The sequence below is a fragment of the Brachyistius frenatus genome, unplaced genomic scaffold (genome assembly GCF_029030835.1).
Source record: "Brachyistius frenatus isolate BFR_SWC_R1_liver_20210118 unplaced genomic scaffold, ASM2903083v1 Contig_171, whole genome shotgun sequence".
Lineage (NCBI taxonomy): Eukaryota > Metazoa > Chordata > Actinopteri > Embiotocidae > Brachyistius > Brachyistius frenatus.
In genome coordinates this window covers 146,336-161,535 of record NW_027210770.1, presented here as the reverse complement: position 1 = coordinate 161,535, position 15,200 = coordinate 146,336, and the positions used below count along the sequence as shown (strand labels likewise).

Here is a 15,200-nt window from a genome sequence, read left to right as displayed (position 1 = left end):
GTTTAATTACAGCCACTTTAAAAGCCTGTGGTACATAGCCAGTTAAAAGAGATAGGTTGATCTGATCTACTATGGAAACACTAATTAAAGGGAAGACTTCCTTGTGGAGTTTAGTTGGGATGGGATCCAAGAGACAGGTAGATGATCCAGATGAGGAAATACTTGCAGTTAGCTCAGAGGGCTTCCTGATAGTGGCAGGAAGGGACTTCCCGATTCTCAAACCATAATCTTAACCCCTAACCCTAATCCTCTAAACCCTTTAACCTAACCCTAACAGCAGACAGATCCGTGCTTGATTAGTGCTGTCTGCCCTTCTTCTTTTCTGATCAGGTGTTCACATTTTAAATGTACTGGTTATAAAAACGGAGGCACAACGAGCGATTCAACCACATTAGAAAACGTAGCAGTGAAGCCACAGAGAGAGGGAGGTGTACATTTCACTCTATTGAAGAGGAAGGCCGTTCTTCTGTCTTTCATGGTGGTGAAGTGGTTAATAACCATGTTATTAAATGGCCTTTAGGTCCTCCACAACAACAAAGTCCATGGATATTTGGACTATGTTGACAAGTCTGTTTTGTTCACACGTGTTCCTCAGAACTGTTTTTATCCAGGAGAAGGAGCTCTGCTGAGGAGCTGCTGGCTGGTATCGTGAGCATCAACTGCAGCAGTGTGTCAACCTCGGAGAGTGTGTCCTGGAGGTCATCCTCAATAAGAAGCTTCACCATCTCCTGCTGGTTTGTGAAACAACTTGTTGTTGTAGAGGGAGTACAACTCATTCCTTAACTTCTGCTCATCAAAAAATGGGGACATCTTGATCAGCTGAGTCAACTCACTGCTGGGAAATGCAGCGGGTTTACAGAAAGATGGAAATTATGTATGATCCAGTACCGAAAATAGCTGAGTTGCTCCATGTCTGCAGATCCCTGGGTCATGTGCAATACTATGCTGTCAACAATCTGGAAGTAAAGACGTCTGAAAGATACGTCTGTTTCCTCGTCTCCTTCTTGGTGCTGGTTAACCCTCCACTCCAGGTCCTCCCAGCCACAGCCACCATGTTTACGTCAGGGCGCAGGTTCTCCGACTGCCTGGACTGTTTCATCATAAATGACATTGAACATCTCATCTGTTCTCGTGGCTTTGAGAGCGCTGATAGTGCTGTTGATCCGATCCTGGTTATTTTTTATGTCCACCGTCTGACTCTGCAGAACTTGAAAAAGTGGTTCTAAGGCTTAAAATGGACTGAAAGATGAAGAGCAAGAAGATAAAGTCAAAATCCTCCACTTTTTTCTTCAAGGTTGCACTCTGTGCAATGGAGTCTTTGTCCCATCCTGACTGTCATTATTGAGTTGAAGGCGATTCGTCCTTCATGGATGGGTTGTACCGCGCAGCTTTTGAAGTTCCACCTCACAGCAGACACCCTTTCAATTCCTTCAATTCAATTCATTTTGTGTGATGTTTGACGTTCCGCTGAAAACTGTTGATGACTCCAAGTGCTCTGCAAGTGTCGTATCAAAGATCATAGATGCATCTATTGGAGCTGTCAGCGGCCTCATTGTGTCTCCTGAATGCTTGTTGTTGGCGCTCAAGGTCCAAAGCTGCAACAATGAGTCTCATCACAATCTCATGGTTCTTCATCTGTCCATTGTGCTTCAGTGTGTTGATGCTTTTTGCCGAGTCTGATGCCTCCTCAATCATGATGAGTCCAAACAGGTTTAATTTAATTTCCTTTTTGATTTACTGTGCCTCTCAATTGCACGACAGGTTGGCCAAGTCCATAAATCCTGTTGTGGCCCACGGATGGTTCAGTGAACAGAAATCCTTGTTGAACAGACATGGTGCTGAAGCTCAGCGCTACCAGCCACTCCATACGGACATCATTTTCCACGTTGAAAGTCCAACGTTGAAAGTCCTTGTTCCTCTCCGTTTATACTGCAATACCATGTTTCACCACTAATTTATCCCACAAAGCATTTAGAGAGGCGCTGTTTCACTAACTGTAAAATACTTAATGAGAAGTACTGTCATTTTATCACAATATGTTACTAAACACAAAAACCATCACAGATTTAACAACGAACATCATGAGATCATCATCATCATCATCATCCTCCCGGCCCAGTCAGAGTCTCTGTACACCTGCTGCTGCTTCAACCTCTCTGATCATCAGGACACACACCGTCCTGTTCTCCTTCACACATCATCACCTCCATCTGTAGAGAAGCAGAGAGATCAGAGGTGAGAACTGAGTGTCTGCAGAGACTCCCTCCATCAGCTGTCAGTCAGTGATGCAGCACATCAGAATAAAGAGCAGCAGGACTTCAGTCCTGTTCAGAGCAGCCGTGCAGCAGCCTGCTTCCTTACAGCTCTCATGTTAACGTGTTGGAGAGAACACGCTAAGCTCCAAGCTCACAAACAGTTTGAGGAAACAAACTGCTGAGTCTGGACAACAACTGGACTCCAGCAGGTCCGTTGAACCACCATGGTTACTAATGTAATGCTGGTTCTGTGATGTGCAGGCTGCAGTCAGACTGATCTCAGAGCTGTTCAGGGTTGAAATGAGAGAACAAACAGTCTGAGATCAGATGTGATGGACGAGGACAACCGTCTCTCTACTTCCTGTCAGCTGGAATCAGCTTTACTTCCTGCACACATGAACTCATCAACAACAGTCGTCTCCATAGCAACTCAAACTGATCTGATTGGCTGACTGTCGTCTCTCTGTCTCCTCTCACAGCTGCACTGAGAAGGTTTTCATGAAACACTGGATCTTTGATACCAGCTGGGTTTGTTACATCACTGAAAGCAGCACGGAGCGACTGCAACCCTCTACTGACCTCCCAGTCTGCAGTCATGAACATGAGACATGAACGAGCTGCTGATTAAACAGAGAAGATCTACAACAGTAACAGACAGTGAACTTACTCCAGAGTCTCCAGTCTACAGTGTGGACTCTCCAGAAAACCACACAGCTGCTTCACTCCTGAATCCTGCAGCTTGTTGTCACTCAGGTCCAGATGTTTCAGATGGGAGGGGTTGGACTTCAGAGCTGAGACCAGAGAATCACAGCTGATCTCTGACAAACTGCAGCTCCTCAATCTGAATAAAGAATAAAAGATGGAGATAAAATCATGTGATCAGTTTGAATGACTTTGTCCTTCTGTTATTGAGGATCTTCATCATGTCAGCCTTCTACTGACATCATCCAAATGTCAGCACAACATTCATCCACCTCTTCATGTCAACACAGATCAATAAGATGCTGCTCACCTCCGTCAGGTCTCTCATTACACCATCACTACTCTACTGATACTTTAAACAGCTGCAGCTGATGATGATGTGCTTTCATCTGAGTGTGTTGTGAAGGATCAATATCAGTGATCAGACTTTATCTGTGAGGTCACACTGAAAGAAATCGTTGAGTTTCAACAGATCAGAGTTCAGAGGATCTTCTGTTTCCAGCTGAGACTCTTTAACACACATTACAAACATTCATTTAACAACCATCAGAGAACATTTTCTACACTTTCTGCAACAAACACTCGTCTGTTGGGACGACTCACTGAGTTCAGGACCAGAGAACAGAAAATCATTCACAGCTTTAAGGATGGAGGTTCTGTTTGTACATGAATGAGCTGCAGCTGCTGATTAAACAGAGAAGATCTACAACAGTAACAGACAGTGAACTTACTCCAGAGTCTCCAGTCTACAGTGTGGACTCTCCAGAAAACCACACAGCTGATTCACTCCTGAATCCTGCAGCTTGTAGTTGTCACTCAGGTCCAGATGTTTCAGATGGGAGGGGTTGGACTTCAGAGCTGAGACCAGAGAATCACAGCTGATCTCTGACAAACTGCAGCTCCTCAATCTGAATAAAGAATAAAAGCTGTGAGTTTAGAATCATTCAGTGTTTCATGGTGTGTTCAGAGCTGAAGAAGGTTCACAATGTACAAGTTCAGAAAATGGAAACTCCAAACAGCTGCAGGTTGAAACAGTGAAACAGAAGCAGTGAAGAAGAGCTCTCATTAATATGAATGACAACATGCTGCTGCTTCAATAAAGACGGAGTGACTTCAGCTCTTAAACTCTGCCAGCTCTACCAGTGGCTCCATCTATACAAACTCATGTTGTCCAACAAACTGATCCCAGATTCCAAGATCCTCAAGTTTACAAAGAAAACAAACATGTCTGACTGAATGTGGAAGAAAAGTCCATCAGATGATCCAAACTACATCTACAACATTTGATCTGATGTGATGCTGTTTGAATATTTCAGTCAAATATCATTGAGGAGTGTGGACAAGCACATACTGACCATTTATTTGTTGCAGTCTGATGTTGTGGAAAAGATTTTGATTTCAATGTCAGACTTTAAAAGGTCAAAATCCAGAGTTTCACAGTCGATCATCCAGTGAAGGATTTTTCTTCTATGAAGGTTTTAAATGTGGATGTTTCTCTGCCAAAGTCAGTGGACTAAACCACTGTATTTTTCACAGTTTCTTATTTTATTCAAAGGTGAGGTGTTTATTGTGCTCCAAGGAGTTGGGGTACAATAACAACACCTCATCCATGCTGAGGCGTTACCGTGCCTTGCATGAGAATAAGGAGGAAACAGGAGCTTCACCCAACCAAGGTAAGTCATTACAATATTACAAATGCACCATCACAATTTATCCCTGTTCACTTTTGTTTATTGTGCAAATAAAGACAGGTAACAGACACTGTGTTTATTCTCTTTCAACCAGCCACCAGAAAACAAGAGCTGGATGAAGCCCTCGTCTCCATGATAGTGAAGGACACACAGCCCTTCAGTATTGTGGATGATGTTGGATTCAGGGCATTTGTGTCCAAACTGGATCCTAATTATGTTCTCCCTACAAGGCAGGTATGTATGGGTGCATGCATGAAACAAATGAGTACTTTATTGTGTCTCACAGTTCAGCACTATATATTTTTTCCTTTAGGCTCTGAAGGCCATGGTGGAGGCCAAGTATGAGTCAGCTAAGGAGAAGGAGAAGGCTAAAGTGGAAAAGGTGGCTGCTGTTAGCCTTACTTCTGACATGTGGACATCCATAAAACCAAAAACTGTTGAGAAACTGTTATTTCTGAATAAAAATGAATAAAATGTCCCCTGTCCTGTACATCATTGTCCAAGTTACACAAGCATATTCAGTCCCCTCTTCCTAGTTCCACAAGCACTTCCACTGTCCTCTGCCTGCTTAAGCCCATGACATTTTCCTAAAGTGACAGAAAAACATGATTACACAACCTACCATATCACATGATACTACCATTTTGGGAACATTTACACACACAGAATACATTCAAAAAATATTTTATTATGCACATATGTGATAATTTATGTACAGAAATTATTTGGTCATACATTTTTGTAATTCAGTCATTCCCAACAGCCATAACAGACACAAACATTCAATGCATCACATGTGGTTCAGATCCAGCTGCCTGTGATTATACACTTGGCCAGTAGGTGGTTCGTGTGCACATGAAGCTTCGAGAAATGAACCCTTTCTAGAACCAACTGGCTGAAGTGGTTCGATGCCTCATGAGGCTTCATCTCACCATCACTAGTGGCACCTATCGTGTCCACTTGCTTCCAGTCGGGAGGGCAACTCGACCGACAGATCCGGGGAGACACGGCTGGCAGGGCAGCCGGCAGACCAGCGGACAGGACCGCTGGAAGGAACAGAGTCAATAATCCTCTGAGTCGGGAGGGCAACTCCACCGACTGGTGACTCCGACAGGGAGCTCTGCAGGAGGAACAGAAGCCGGAGAAACGGGACGGACGGGTGACTGACAAATGAACCGACAACCAGAGGAGTGCAGGGGCAGAGTACATATAGTCCGGGGAGGTGATCAGGGAGATGCAGCACACCTGCAGGTGGTGATCCGGGGTGAGTGGCTGGATCTGCTGGGACTGGTGAGGGGCGTGGCCACAGACAAGCAGACAGGGGACTGAGGGGACACAGGAGGAGAGGTGACAAAACAAAGGAAAACCGGACTCCTGACAAAACCAGTGAAGAAGAAAACAGACTTTCCAATGTGTATCAGTAGAATATCAGCCTGATGTCTGCAGTTTAGTGTCACAACTTTCACATCATGTTCATCTCAGCACAATTAAAACATGGTGTCTTACTTCAGAGTCTTCAGACTACAGTGTGGACTCTCCAGAACACCACACAGCTGCTTCACTCCTGAATCCTTCAGCTTGTTGTTACTCAGGTCCAGATGTTTCAGATGGGAGGGGTTGGACTTCAGAGTTGAGACCAGAGAATCACAGCTGATCTCTGACAAACTGCAGTATATCAATCTGAATAAAGAATAAAAGATGGAGATAAAATTGTGTGATCAGTTTGAATGACTTTGTCCTTCTGTTATTGAGGAACTTCATCATGTCAGCCTTCCACTGACATCATCCAAATGTCAGAACAACATTCATCCACCTCTTCATGTCAACACAGATCAGTGTCTATTGATCTGTTTGAATAGAGGCCACTCACAGAGCACAACTGAGACCTTTTCCTGACTGAACACTAGTGATGGTGAGATGAAGCCTCATGAGGCATCGAACCACTTCAGCCAATTGGTTCGAGAAAGGGTTCATTTCCACCTACTGGCCAAGTGTATAATCACAGGCAGCTGTATCTGAACCACATGTGATGCATTTAATTTTTGTGTCTGTTATGGCTGTTGGGAATGACTATGAATTACAAAAATGTATGACCAAATAATTTCTGTACATAAATTATCACATATGTGCATAATAAAATATTTTTTGAATGTATTCTGTGTGTGTAAATTTTCCCAAAATGGTAGTATCATATGATATGGCAGGTTGTGTAATCATGTTTTTCTGTCACTTTAGGAAAATGTCATGGGCTTAAGCAGGCAGAGGACAGTGGAAGTGCTTGTGGAACTAGGAAGAGGGGACTGAATATGCTTGTGTAACTTGGACAATGATGTACAGGACAGGGGACATTTTATTCATTTTTATTCAGAAATAACAGTTTCTCAACAGTTTTTGGTTTTGTGGATGTCCACATGTCAGAAGTAAGGCTAACAGCAGCCACCTTTTCCACTTTAGCCTTCTCCTTCTCCTTAGCTGACTCATACTTGGCCTCCACCATGGCCTTCAGAGCCTCAAGGAAAAAATATATAGTGCTGAACTGTGAGACACAATAAAGTACTCATTTGTTTCATGCATGCACCCATACATACCTGCCTTGTAGGGAGGACATAATTAGGATCCAGTTTGGACACAAATGCCCTGAATTTTTTTTTTTTTTTAGATTTAGATTTTATACACTTTATTAATCCCCGAGGGGAATCATCCACAATACTGAAGGGCTGTGTGTCCTTCACTATCATGGAGATGAGGGCTTCATCCAGCTCTGGTTTTCTGGTGGCTGGTTGAAAGAGAATAAATACAGTGTTTGTTACCTGTCTTTATTTGCACAATAAACAAAAGTGAACAGGGAAAAATTGTGATGGTGCATTTGTAATATTGTAATGACTTACCTTGTCTGGGTGAAGCTCCAGTTTCCTCCTTATTCTCATGCAAGGCACGGTAACGCCTCAGCATGGATGAGGTGTTGTTATTGTACCCCAACTCCTTGGAGCACAATAAACACCTCACCTTTGAATAAAATAAGAATCTGTGAAAAATACAGTTCTTGATAAGCAAACCTAATGTGTCTGAAATAGAGTTAGATTTAGCTTACCTTATTAGGAGTTATTAAATCAAAGTGTTCCCACAGGGGAAATCCTCCTCTTCCTGGCTGGCTCCATCTTATCACCTCCTTCTCTCCTCACTCTCCTAAATCTCCAAACTATCTCTCTCTCTCTAACTTCTCCAAACTATCTCTCTCTCTCTAACTTCTCCAAACTATCCAAACTCTCAACTGACCTCAACTCTCCACCAACAACCCACATTTTGAATGGAGCCTGAGAGGTTTATATTGCTGTCAAACCTCCCGGCAACACCTGAACCACTTCCCGAAGCAGTCACGTGGTACAGCCGGCAGCGAGGCTTCGGACGTCATCATTTTTGGCTCCTCCCCTAAATGAAGCAAGCCTTGACACACGCTTCGAGGAAACGCCCCCTCCATTACTCCACACACGCTTCGAAGCGTCGGCACACCTCGTAACATCACTACTATACAATGTACTATAAAATACAGGAGCCAGGGACAGACAGTCAGTCAGACTTCGCGAACTGACACACTCTGTTGTCGTCAGGGACACATAGTCTGGGCTCCTAGCTAGAGATCTGATACTCTGTTGCTTTTATAATAAATGCTTTTGAGACCAGCCAGTTCTCTCCTATTGCCTCATTAAAGAACGTGCAGAGCTGAAGCCGTCTAACACGCACACACATATATCGGCAGCTCAACACCATCTATATATCTATCCAGCCATGACATGTTTAGCTGCGTGTCGTCACTTCACCGCTGGTTGTCGAGGTGGTGTCCCGCTAACAATGTGGGCTTCATAGAGAAATGGAATCGTTTCTGGTGAAAACCTGGTCTGATCCGGAGAGATGGCATCCATCCCACTTTGGATGGTGCAGCTCTTCTTTCCAGAAACATGGCCATGTCTCTTAACAGCCCTAAAATCTGACATCCCAAGGTTGAGGCCAGGACGCAGAGTTGCAGTCTTACACGCTCCTCGTCACCCAAAACATTCAACATCCTACAGAGGTCGTGTCTGTGCCCAGACCACCCACGTTTAACAAATACACAAAATTCAACAAAAGATGTATTAATAAAATGTTATAAAAATGTATCTTCTCAATTTAATGGATCAAACAAATATGACAATTAAATGTGAACTACTAAATATCAGATCTCTCTCATCTAAATCTCTGTTAGTAAATGATTTGATAACCGATCATTAAATTGATTTATTCTGTCTCACAAAGACCTGGCTGCAGCAGGAAGAATGTGTCAGTATTAATGAAGCAACTCCTCCCAGTCATATTAATTATCATATTCCAAGAGATTCTAGGAAATGACAGAACCACTCACCATTTGTCTGACAATGCTGTGTTCAAGTTTAAGGAAGCAGTTACATGTTTATCTTCTTCAATGCCATGTGCCAAAGCAATGGAAGACAGCTACGTTGACTTTAGTCCCACACAAGTAGATAATCTTGTAGAAAACACTGCAGCCTCTCTGCTACAACTCTAGATGATATCGCCCCTCTGAAGTAGAGAGTATTAAACCAGAGGAGGTGTCTCCTTGGTACAATTCACAATTAGGCTCTGCTAAGCAGGCAACTCGAAAGCTGGAAAGGAAGTGGTGTAAAATTTATAAAATGATAAAAACAAAAAAGTACAACTATTGAAAAAAATGGAAATGGATATTATTTTTTTGACAACATTTCCACCAACCCATTCATCTGCGGGTGTTAAGGCACACAGACTTCTTTGGATGTTTAGGATTTTGCAGACATTCTTTTTTATCTGTATTGAGAAAATAGGAAACACTGATTTGAAAACTCAGAGATAAAGGATTGAACTGTGCTCGACCATGAGTTTTATTTAGCCTCATGTGGGAGTGGACGACGCCATCATCTACCTGCTGCAACGAGCTCAGTCTCACCTGGACGGAACCGGTGACTCTGTGAGAATCACTTTCTTTGATTTCTCCAGTGCATTCAACACCATCCAACCACTGCTGCTGAGTGAGAAGCTGCGGGTGGTGGGGGTGGACACGTCCACCGTCTCCTGGATCAATGACTACCTGACAGGCAGACCACAGTTTGTCCGTCTGGGCAGTGTGCTGTCTGATACGGTGGTCAGTGGTACTGGAGCTCCTCAGGGAACTGTTCTGTCTCCCTTCCTGTTCACCTTCTACACCACTGACTTCCAGAACAACTCAGAGTCCTGCCATCTGCAGAAGTTCTCTGTTGACTCTGCAGTGGTGGGATGTATAAGGGATGGACGGGAGGATGAGTACAGGGCAGTAGTGGAGGACTTTGTGGAGTGGGCGGGAAGGAATCAGCTGCTCCTGAACGTGGCCAAGACCAGAGAGATGGTGGTCGACTTCAGGAGGAAGGCGACGGCTCCACAACCGCTGAGAGTTCTGGGAGAGGAGGTGGACATGGTTGAGGAGTACAAGTACCTGGGTGTGTCCATCGACAACAGACTGAACTGGAAGACCAACATCAACGCTGTCTACAAGAAGGGGATGAGTCGACTATTTTTCTTGAGGAAATTCTGATCCTTCAATGTGTGCAGCAAGATGTTGGAGATGTTCTACCAGTCTGTTGTGGCCAGTGCTTTGTACTTCGCTGTGGTCTGCTGGGGGAGCAGGATTGGAGCCGGAGACACCAACAGACTTAACAAGCTGGTTAAGAAGGCCGGCTCCATCATCGGCTACAAACTGGACAGCCTGGAAAAGGTGGCGGGGAGGAGGACGCTGAACAAACTATTATCCATATTGGATAATCCTGTCCACCCTCTCAACCACCTGCTGCAGGGACAGAGGAGGACTTTCTCTAAAAGATTCCTCCAGCTCCGCTGTCACAAGGACAGATACCTGATACAGGACATCATTCCTGCCAGGAGATCACTGCCATAAGACTTTACAATAACTCACCTCTGGCAAAATCCATCACACAACAATAACACTGTTGTCTGTGTTCTTGGTTGTTTGTATATAATATATATATAGATATATACTGTACTGTATGTACTGTATATACTGTGCATTTTATATTTTATATTTCATATTTTTACTGCTATTTTACTGCTAATTTATTGCTTTCTATTATTATCTATTGCTTCCTGTATGCTGCTGTAGCGAAAAAATTCCCCTCGGGGATTAACAAAGTAACTACCTAACCTAACCTACCATGGAGATTCCTGGCTCCTTCTTCCCCTACCCTCCAACCATCCGATGCTCTCTTTTCTGGCTCTGCGCCGCCGCCCCCACCCCTCCCTCCCCATTCTTCCAACCCAGCAGTCCCACGGCCACACTACCGGCACCGAGATTCCAGCCCCCCTCCACCCCTTTCCCCTGCTCCAACCACACGCCCAGCACTTCTCCTTGGCATCAGCGATTCCTCCACCCAACATAGCTGCCAAAAAAAACAAAAAAACTTCTCCTGTCTCCGCGAACTTCCGACAACAGATAATCTCAGGTACATTATGGTTCCTTGTCATATATTATATTTACATTGACACATAAAAATATAGATATATAGAACTAACGTTATTCTACACAGTATAAAATCACTTTAGGGGACCAAACATGGCAGCTATCTTAACTTATCAGTTATCTCAGTGAAAAAAGTTATCACTATAATTATAACACAAGCAAACAGAAGTTCCACTGAGGGGTGAACTGCTGGCGGCAGCGGAAGGTGCCGGTGCGACCGGAGGATGAAGGGCCGGGAGGGCAATGCTCGGTTCTGCTCCGCTCTCCAGGAGAAGCTGTGAGTCCGTGAACTCCATCTGTGTCCGGTGGATGGTGGTGAAACAACCCGTGGTGAAATGGTCACTGCAGAGGTAGCTGTTGGTGTTGATCCTAAACTCTCCATCAGCGAGGCTCTTCATGAACTCAATCCACCTCGTTTTCCTTTCTTCATCAGTTGGAAATTTAAATAACGATGTCGAGATGTTTTGCAGGTGGCGGGAGACAAACTGTAGCTTTTTATACCGTTTGACCATGTGAGGGGAGGAGCCATGCAGAGGCCTTTAAAAACTCTGTGACATCATGGGGAAAAGTTTTAGCCCCACCTAGAAAATCCTGAGCTGAAAACAGATGAGAAACAGTTTCATGGTTCGATTCCATAATTCAGGGCGACAAAGGTTTCAAACTTTGCACATGTTTTCTGCAACTCATTACATATACATATACAATATAACGTATTTAGAAGCAAATATCGGAATTTACTTTACACGGTCTTTAATTGTTAAGTTTTAGTCGACGCACCTCTTTATCTGGAGGGAGAAGCTACACGTTCAGGAGTGTTCGTCATCCCTTATTTAGGGAGGTACATATAATATACATATGTATGTGTATGTATATATATATAATAATAATAACACTAGAGAAATATTAGAGAAATAATAGAGAAATACTATAAATACTAGAGAAATATTAGAGAAATATTGGAGAAATAATAGATACTTCAGACATTTTAGAGAAATACTACAGACATATTAGAGACAAATTAGAGAGATATCAGAGAAATACTGGAGAAATACTAGATACATACGAGAAAAATAATAGAGAAATACTAGAGAAATATTGGAGAAATATTAGAGAAATACCAGAGACATTATGAGAGAAATAATAGAGAAATATTAGAGAAATATTGGGGACATATTAGAGAAATACTCAAGACATACGAGAGAAATACTGGAGAAATAATAGAGAAATACTGGAGAAATAATAGAGAAATACTAGAGAAATATTGGAGAAATATTAGAGAAATACCAGAGACATTATGAGAGAAATAATAGAGAAATATTAGAGAAATATTGGCGACATATTAGAGAAATACTCAAGACATATGAGAGAAATACTGGAGAAATAATAGAGAAATATTAGAGAAATATGACAGACATAGGAGAGAAATATTAGAGAAATGTTAGAGAAATATTAGAGAAATATTAGAGAAATGTTAGAGAAATACTAGAGAAATATTAGAGAAATACTAGAGAAATATTAGAGAAATACTAGAGACATGAGAGAAATAATAGAAAAATACTAGAGAAATACAGAGAAATATGAGAGAAATATTTGTGAAATACAAAAGAAATATTTTAGAAATATTTTAGAATTATGAGAGGTTCTTCAGGAGGTTCTGTGTGTCAGTATTTGTCCTGTTGAAGTGGTCGTTCTGACCTGACGGAGGTTGCTGTGGTTCACCGGAGTCATTTTGTCCTGAGTTTGGTACTGCAGGCTCACAAACACTGTACGCCTCCTCCTCGGGTACAGATACACCCCATGACTGCGACCTACCAATCAGGCACTGTGCTGCCAGAGGTGCGGAGCCTGAACCCCACAGTACTGAACAAGGGGAGTCATTTTCAAGTTTTACATGTTCTCATAGAAAAACAGACAAACAGCAAACTTTGGATGTCTGAACTCAGTTTTCTGTTTATTCCAAATGATTTTGGTTTAGAAACTGAACTGGTCGGTGACACGTGGATGCGTAGAGGGAAGTGATCTTTAAGCATTTCAGTGAAAATCACTCAATCTCTTCGTTAAATGTCTTTCATTAAATGTTTGAAGAAAGTCCCACATCTGTGCTCCCCCTGTGAAAATACAGAGTTGGAAGTTTTGGATATTCAACTCAACCCTCCACCTGGTGTCATGGTGAGAGCATGCAGCTCTGCAGAGAGGAAGAACCGGATCTGTGGCCCAGATGATACTCAGCAGGAGTATCACCTGACCTGTTCAGTGCAGCCAATCAAGGGGCTGCTCCAGCCAGCCCGACAGGTTGTGTAGATAAAGACAGCCTGACGTGTGAAACACACACCTGCTGCTCACAGTTCCACGTCCCCCTTGTGAAGCCATGAAGCGGACCATCCTGCTCTGCTCTGTCCTGCTGCTCTCCGTCTCTGGTGAGTTCACTCACAGCACAAAAACATCTTCTCAACAACACGTCTCACGTGTCCTCTGAAAAGGAGCGGAGAGATGTTAGGGTTCGGGGTTCTGTTGGTAAACAGGATGTTGTAGAGATAAGGCAGCGTATGTGGGTCAGAAGACAGCAGGACGGTGTGTTACTGTCTCGACAAGCAGGACACGATAGAAAGAGGAAACGTAACTCCACTGTTTATGATGAGTCTCCCTGGCACAGCACGAGTGTTGAGTGTCAGTGGTGGTTTGGTGGTGACAGCAGCTGTGATTTCAGACCTGAGGGCAGGCGGCAGCGCTGACAGTCAGAAGGAAGGATGTTGTTTCAAGTTGTGTGTTACGCTGAAGCCCGGCAGGTCTGAAACAAGTTTTTCAGACGAAAGTAACTCCGTGAGTTTCAGACAACAGGAGCAGAAGGATAGAGAGACCGAGCGGGGGGACATTCCTCCGGACAAAAGGCCACTCACACATAAAGGGCTTGTTTTGTGTGTGTGTGTGTGTGTGTGTGTGTGTGTGTGTGTGTGTGTGTGTGTGTGTGTGTGTGTGTGTGTAGTCCTGACACAGGAGGATGACACTGGGACTCCAGGCGGCACTGAGACGACAATGTTTTCAGCAACTCCACCTGATCTGATGGAGGTGAGATGATGAAAATACTCATGAAAGGAAAAAATCTCCGTCTGCACGTCCTGTTGCTTTAGATATTGTTGATGCGGATGCTGTTGGACTTTAACCTGCTGACCTCCCCGGCCTTGCTACACGCTTACATGGTCATTTACATGTTTATTTACATGACGTACGTGTTTATGTGCACATAGAGCAGGGAGGTGGTCATGCCAGCCACACACGTGTTATTATTATCACCTGTGATTGGATCACCAGGACAGGTTGTTAATGCCAGGTGGACCTTTTCCCAAACACCCGACTCAGCATCACATGACACTCTGACAACACTCCTTAAAAACCCTGACTCAGCATCACATGACTGATACACTCTGGTCCACATCACTCCAACAGAACCACTGTGAACAGTACGAAGGAGAACTCTGCAGCAGGGAGTACGACCCTGTCTGTGGTACTGATGGAACCACCTACAGCACCGAGTGTGTCCTCTGTCAGAACAACAGGCATGTAAACACACACACACACACACACACACACACACACACACACACACACACACACACACACACACACACACACACACACACATAGTACCTAACCCATGTTGTTTTTTTCCTGCAGAAAAGAGAAGAAGAATGTGAGAGTGGCGAGCAAAGGACCATGTCCTGTTTAACTGTGTTGTACAGCGACACACACACACACACACGCGCGCACACACACACACACACACACACACACACACACACATACATACACACTGTGTAATAAGCAGGTCATATATCTATACTTCTACTCTGAATAAAGTTCCCTGCTGCATCGAAAGTCCGTCTCATTCTTCACACGTCTGCCTGATGAACTCCGATCAGTTAGCGTCATTACCTCAGGATGACCTCACTCATACCTGCCGTTTGTGTTCCTCCAGTACAGACAACACATCTCAAACTCTTCCTCATTATCCTCACTTTATCT

The 15,200-nt window shown here is 43.7% G+C and overlaps 2 long non-coding RNA genes across 2 annotated transcripts; one reads left to right on the top strand and one right to left on the bottom strand.

Moving 5' to 3' along the window:
* Positions 1-2,024: 2,024 nt before the first annotated feature.
* Positions 2,025-6,343, bottom strand: LOC138632021 (uncharacterized). The gene is made up of 4 exons (XR_011311785.1): positions 6,155-6,343; positions 3,689-3,865; positions 2,923-3,096; positions 2,025-2,210 (listed from the first exon to the last, which is right to left on the bottom strand). It is a non-coding gene; the product is annotated as an uncharacterized lncRNA (long non-coding RNA).
* A 7,164-nt stretch (positions 6,344-13,507) lies between these two features.
* LOC138631992 (uncharacterized) lies at positions 13,508-14,734 on the top strand. Its single transcript, XR_011311774.1, has 3 exons — positions 13,508-13,597; positions 14,164-14,246; positions 14,625-14,734. It is a non-coding gene; the product is annotated as an uncharacterized lncRNA (long non-coding RNA).
* Positions 14,735-15,200: the final 466 nt, after the last annotated feature.